Raw genomic sequence first — 7,406 nt, 5'->3', positions numbered from 1 at the left:
TACGAGGGCAGTTCGGAAACTTCTTAGCCTAGCACAAAAAGCGCGCTATATACAGAAAAAATTTAAGTGTTTTGGAAACTTCCATTTCTGTTATGAACACATGTTAAATTTTGTTTCGATCTGGCACCCCCTTCATATAGAAATAGGTGTTCAAAAAAGACGCATCCGCAATTTTTTACGATGGAAAAATTAGAAATGCGTGCTGTCATTAAATATTTACATGAGAGAGGTTTATCGGGACAAGAAATTCATAATGATATGATGAATGTATTAGGTGAAAGTGCTCCTTCATATGCAACAGTAAAAAATTGGGTTGCTGAATTTAAACGTGGTCGTACAAGCATTGAAGATGAACCACGTAGTGGTCGTCCAAAAGAGCAACAACAACAGAAATTGTAGACAAAGTGCATGATATGGTATTAAATGATTGACGAATAAAAGTGCGTGAAATTGCTATGTTAATATCATGGGCATCTCAAATGATCGAGTCCATTTAATGTTGCATGAAGAACTACAGACGAAAAAGCTTTCTGCAGGATGGGTGCCGCATTTGTTAACAGTCGATCAAAAACGTATAAGAATGAACATTTCTCAAGCTTGTTTGGATCGTTTTAAGCGAAATAAAATGGATTTTAAGCGTCGATTCATAACTGTTGATGAAACATGGATCCACCACTATACTCCAGAGACAAAAGAACAATCCAAAGAATGGACTGAAGCTGGAGGAAGCGCCCCAAGTGCGTGAAATTGCTATGTTAATATCATGGGCATCTCAAATGATCGAGTCCATTTAATGTTGCATGAAGAACTACAGACGAAAAAGCTTTCTGCAGGATGGGTGCTGCATTTGTTATCAGTCGATCAAAAACGTATAAGAATGGACATTTCTCAAGCTTGTTTGGATCGTTTTAAGCGAAATGAAATGGATTTTAAGCGTCGTTTCATAACTGTTGATGAAACATGGATCCACCACTATACAAAAGAACAATCCAAAGAATGGACTGAAGCTGGAGGAAGCGCCCCAAGCGGTTATGGCAACGGTTTTTTTTGGGACTTCAAAGGTATTTTATTGATTGACTATCTGCAAAAGGGTAAAACAATAAATTCAGAGTACTATTGCAACCTTTTGGATCAATTAAATGTACAAATTCGAGAAAAACGTCCTGGCTTACAACACAAAAAAAAAAATAATTTTTCATCAAGACAACGCACCAGCGCACAAGTGCGTTTTAACAATGGCTAAAATCAACGAATTAAAGTACGAGTTGCTTGACCACCCACCTTATTCTCCTGATGTAGCTCCCAGTGACTTTTACTTGCTGACAAGCGTTTTACCTCAAATGAAGATGCAATTACAGTTGTAAACCACTATTTTGAAGACCTTGAGGAAAACTATTTTAATCAAGGGATAAAATTGCTAGAAAAGCGTTGGACTAAGTGTATTGAAGTTTCAGGAGATTATATTGAAAAATAAAAATATTTTTGAAAAACTAACTATTCTCTTTCATTGATAGTCTAAGAAGTTTCCGAACCGTCCTCGTACACTTAATCGATTTTCTAGTAATCTTTCTCTTTTTTAGTTGGTATACCGATTAAGTAAATTATATATTTCATATAATATAAAATTGAGGAAGGGTAATGTGAAATTATTTGAGAAACAGTTTAACTATAGTGTATGTATGCATATGTATTTATTTGAATGTGTCAGATTTAATAATTATCTCATTCCGTTAATCTTAGTAATGATCTACTACCATTACACATGTATGAAAGATTGTATTATATAGAATTTTTGTGATAAAGACAGTAAATAAATTTTAATCAAAACTTGATTTTCAATGAGATTTTTAATTTCCATGCTACTCTTTCTCACTTAGACATGATTTACTTAGTGGAGAACTGTTTCTTCCTCAAACAGTGTAAAAGCGATTTTACAAATCTTACCTTTTGCCCAGACGGCAAATCGAAACGGCGGTAAAGTAGTTTGTAAGGATAACACATTCTGCCTTATTGTCATCAACACACATTATCAAATATGGGAAGACTTAAAATGAAAGAAAAAAACAAAACGTCGCAAACATTGTTACTTTTTCATACCTAAGCCACACTCGATTTCGTGTTTGTAAAATGCTGTACTTTTCGAAAAAAAAACAATTAATATTGTTATATGTGACTACTAGGTTAGGTTAAAGCGGCCAGATTAAGATTCAGGCTCACTTAGACTATTCAGTCAATTGTGATACCACATTAACTAAAAGTACCTATTACATATGGGCACTTCTAGTTTTAACCGCTGAACCTTCTCGATTATTTTCTTCTGTTGAACCAACCAGATTGTTCCAGAAACATTAGCAGACTGCTTAAGTTAACGTTTTCCAGGTCCGCCAGTAATCTAAAGCTATATGCCCCTAAAATTTGCTTACGCCTTACACAAATGCAGGACACTCACACAAAAGGTGTTCAATTGATTCCTTTTCCTTCGCATCATGACAGCTCATACAGTAGTCATTATACTTCGCACCAATAGTTTTTGGAAATTCGCCCTTGCAGGTAGCCAGGGGCATACCAACAGATTCTAGTTTCCCTGGAATATGTAAGGTAGTCCCTAGCCTCGCCAACTCATCCGCTTCGCAGTTCCCCGGTATGTTCATATGGCCAGGCACCCATATTAGGTGAATATTGTGCTGGTCACCCACCTCATTGAGAGATCTGCGGCAGTCGATGGCCGTTTTCGAGTTAAGGAACACAGAGTCCAAGGATTTTATTGCAGGTTAACTGTCTGACCAACCAATTTGGAGCCACCAGTGTAGAAGTACTAAATATTATCACAAATAGTTAAAGAAAATAAAGCGCTGATGAAAAATCTTTTGGTGTTTGTGTATTTGTTAGCATACAAACTTTTGAGTTAATATAAGTCTTGGGAATCCAAAGTCACGACACTTATTTGAACCAGAATGAGGCACCGAATAATAACGTGAGTACACATCGTAACAGTACCAATGCAATCAGTCAGCCCAAGATTATAATTAATGGCGTTATAACGTACTATGAGTGAATGGCGAAACAAGCTGTGGAAAAGTTAAATATGGCAACTGTCATCTAGCTTCATCCTCTCAAAATTTCGTATGATAACATTATGTTTCCTGATGCGTTCATTATTAGGTTAAATTGCATTACAACTCCATCTAAGTATTTGGGTAGGTAAATGTGTGCGCAAACAGACGTCCGTGTACAGTGGGATGGTATATAATCTCGCCAACATCAGTCCACGTCCAACCAACCATCCTCGCACACAAATTCAAACCCAAACCATTTGCATGCTTCACGGGGGTGTTTGATATCAGGACTCTCTCACAATAAATGCTAGCGTTTAGCGTGTCAAATTCAATTTGAACACCCACTTGTGTGTGCACTCATCTGTGGGATTAAAATCTCGCAAGAAATGGTTTTCGTGATTACACATCCCCACACAGGCACAGATTCGCGATGCTTGCTTTGCTAAGGGGAGTGAAATAGATCGGCAACATATTTGTTATGTCCTCATTCAAATACGTATTTGACAATGTTATTCCAAAGTTGGGTGTCAATCCACAGACAAATAACCTGCGGATTTCAATTGAAGCGCATGGACTGGACTCATGTGAGTCCTTCGAGAAGGTTTTCAATTTCAATGAAAAAACAACTAGAAAACAAAATCTATGAATATCAGCGAGTCTTCAGGCGTTAATCGAAAACAAAGCTAGGGAGAGTATGACGAAACATCCTTTGGATACTCTTTGATGCCCCAACAGCAGATTCATCTCCATCCACCAGAACAATTCCAGTTTGCGCAATTGTAGTACCACATTCCAACCAATTGCCACCACAAAGCTGATAAGAACCACTCACAGTCGCACTAATGGCTAATAGTTATTACAGCCCAAAACCATCCTTCGTCCGCCACTGACACCAGCACCCTTTTTCGACGACTTCTTTGCCACAGATATCCGTATGTCTGTCACATCACTACAAGGTCACGCCACATGGAGATTTCATGGGATGCGAGAAATGAGAGGTGTGCTTGCCAAGAAATGCCAGTAGCTACGAGTTAAGACTGAAACACTGACTATTCAATGGTACAATTATACAGGCACATACTGTCTGCTCTTTGCAGGACATCAACGAACAAAACTACACCAGCCACAATTTTTACCACCCTCTCCATAGCTGAAACAGCGCTGCGGCAGAGCATGGCGAATCGACAATTGTTTGTTTGCTGTTGCCTCTTTTTGTCTGCTATGAGGGGAACAAAAGGCTAGAAGAAGTGTGAAATGTTACCAAAATATTTACACACAAAATGAAGATATCATCGATTTATACCGAGCATGGCGGGGGGTCAACAACTGCTCCTGCCTTTATCTTTTGTGCTTTATTCAATTGTGTGTTTATGACTTTTCGGTGCTAGGGGTTGTCGACATTTATGTGGACTATAAACTGTGGACCATGGTCTGGTGAATTATAGCTGCAAGCGAAACTTTCGTGTTGAGGAGTGAATGTCAGGATTGCCGTGAAATCTATATGGCATTCAACATGGCCAGACTGCTCGAGGGCAATATGGAGCATTGCTCCGCCAATGCTCTCATCGAGGACGACTTCAATGCGTTTGTGAAAATCAAAAAAAAAAACTTCATCTCGGTTTGTTCAAATATTTAGCTTGTAATGCCTTCATATTGGCTATATTTGTACTGAGAGAAATGCTCATTTGTACCGGGACATGTTCCTTCCTTCTTCCCCCTTCCCGTGCGGGCCCATCTCAAGTTTCTTCGTGCACACTTACATCCGCTCCGATAAAAGAAATAAATATTGTTGTGGTTTGGCGTGAGTGGGTGCGTCGTCCTTGTCCTGAGTCTTATTATATTTTTCGATTTGTATTTTCGTTTGTGACAATGTGGCATTTTATTGAATATTTTCTTTGGCCAACCACTCAACTTGGAGAGAAGGGGTGACTAGTCGGAATTAAAGTCAGTTTCCACTATGGTCAGTAGCTTTAAACGACTCTGTTTCTCCATGAATGTGAATAAATCAATCGGAAAGTGGGCATTAATTTGGAGATCTCGGGTTTTGACATTAAGTCCCAGACACTGGCTAAATCTCGTTAAACTACGGAAATCGATTGCACTTAGTTAACGAAAAGGGACGAAAGATCTCTGCGGTTCATAAAGGGCAAATTCGTTTGGAAGAGTGTGAATGTAAAATTCTCAAAAGTTATTTATTTGTTGCTAACCTTCTATCATACTGTTGTAACACATGAACATATTGGTATTCGACCAAATGAAATTCTATAACAATTTACCATTATCCGTTTGGCAATAAACTACGATAAAGTTAAAGCCGCCTCTACATGAACAGATAACCGAGTTCCATAATCTGATGAATGCGAGCTGCGATATTCTATACTCTTACAGTTCTCAAGCAGATACATTGAATGTGATCATACTAACGTTTCTTAAAACACAAAAATATATATAAAGTAATAAATGATTGATGTAGCCGTAAATAAACTGATATGCCGACTTTATTCATTGACTGTCTAGAATACTAGCTATTTGCCTGAAATGTAATGTTTTCCTAGATGGGCTCATAAAAGCAATGGTGGATTTGTCTGAAATTTGGAGTGGATGTTCTCAGGTAAAGTAAAATCGAAGAGGATTAGGACAGGCTGGTCCATCATTAAACGCTCAGTGAACATTTCGACTTCAGAGGTTGAATTTTTCCAACAAAAATAATGTTGTCCAACCATTTCAACTAAAAATTAAGGAATCAATACAATAACGAAGATCACGCAGTTTTGTCTATTTTTATACTCTACTTATATGGTTAGGGTAAACAAAATCTGCCTGACATAAATAGAAAAAAATCTTTTCTGTCTTCAATCAGGAAGGTATTTGATCTAATTAATTTTTATTAAAATTGTTCCAATCATGGAAGAGAAAATATCTATCACCAACGTCGATTAAAAACTTACTCGACAAATTATAAATTTAATTGGGTCATATTTTTTCTTGTCCAGATTATAAATTTGTGAAGTTTAGTTTATTTAAAAGGTTTCTAAGTAAAGTCTCGTTTGCAAATGCGTCTCGAGCTGCTGTTGATTTTTATAGTAGGTAGGGTATTTTTAAGTTTAAGTACTATCAATTTAGATTTAGAGCAGCTTCTACATAGCACTGACATAATTGCTCATTTTAATAAAATATTGCTCAGAAGTGATATATAATCTTGAGTATAGCATTGTTGGCGTGAAGGAAAACAGCACTAACTTTCATGCATCTTTACTGCCAAAAGCATTTTCAAATATACCGCTTCCTTGGATGTTTCGGAAATTGCCATATATTCGGCCTTAGTGCTACTCAATGCGACCGACTTTTGCTTTCTAGATTCCCAAGATATTGGACAATCTCCAAAGAAAAAGATAAAACCCGTATACGATTTTCTATCTTTTAAATCTCCTGCTCAATCAGCATCTACATATCCATGTAATTTAAATTCGTCGGAATCATAGTGTAACTTCAGATCTATAATACCAGCGAGGTATCTGAGAATATGCTTGAGATAGGTCAGGTGTTCCTTACGCGGATCAGAATTTCTCTGGGCCAGTTTTGATATGGAGTGCAGTATATCAGGTCGTGTTGAAATTGCCAGGTACATTAAGGTACCAACTCATGATTGATATTGAGTCTGATCCACCTTCTCACTGTCGTCTTTACAGCTTATTTGGAATCTGGCCTCCAGTGGAACAGACAATGGCTTGCAATTTTCCATAAACTAGTTTGATTACTCGTTTACGTTATTGCCACCGATTCATGCAGTGCGGATGCACTGCCTACTTTATTGTATACCAAAAAGCGCAACAAAACTCTTACTGCTGAAGTATTTTTTGCTGGGATACGATTATATAGTATTATGTCGCACTTTTCACTGTGCCATGTAGCTCTTATAGCCATCAATACACAAATATCGCTCTCTTTACTTAGCCATAATGACTACAATTACACATGTCTATTTAAAGATTACATTAAAATGCACGCAAATCATGTTCAAAGAAACTTCGCTTAGACAAAACAAAAAACTTTATTTGCAAATTGTCGTTTCAGACGATGTACCAAATACAACTTTTGAGTGGTACAAAAACGGATCCATTACATACCACTGTATTAAAATTTCACTAGCAAACCCTTTTTTCACAAAAACACAATGTTTAACCAAAAGGAAATCGACTGCGTCTTTTCGGCTCCAAAATAAGAATTGTTGTAACAAATTTGTGCTTTGGAAATAAGAGTGTGAACTTTTGGAAGAAACACAACAAAATGTAACAAGATTACAACTTTCTCGATTTGCGTTTCGTAAAGGTTAAATTTTTCTATTGAAGG

Source organism: Haematobia irritans, chromosome 4, assembly GCF_050003625.1.
Source record: "Haematobia irritans isolate KBUSLIRL chromosome 4, ASM5000362v1, whole genome shotgun sequence".
Taxonomy (NCBI): domain Eukaryota; kingdom Metazoa; phylum Arthropoda; class Insecta; order Diptera; family Muscidae; genus Haematobia; species Haematobia irritans.
Note: the sequence above shows the minus strand (reverse complement) of the source record.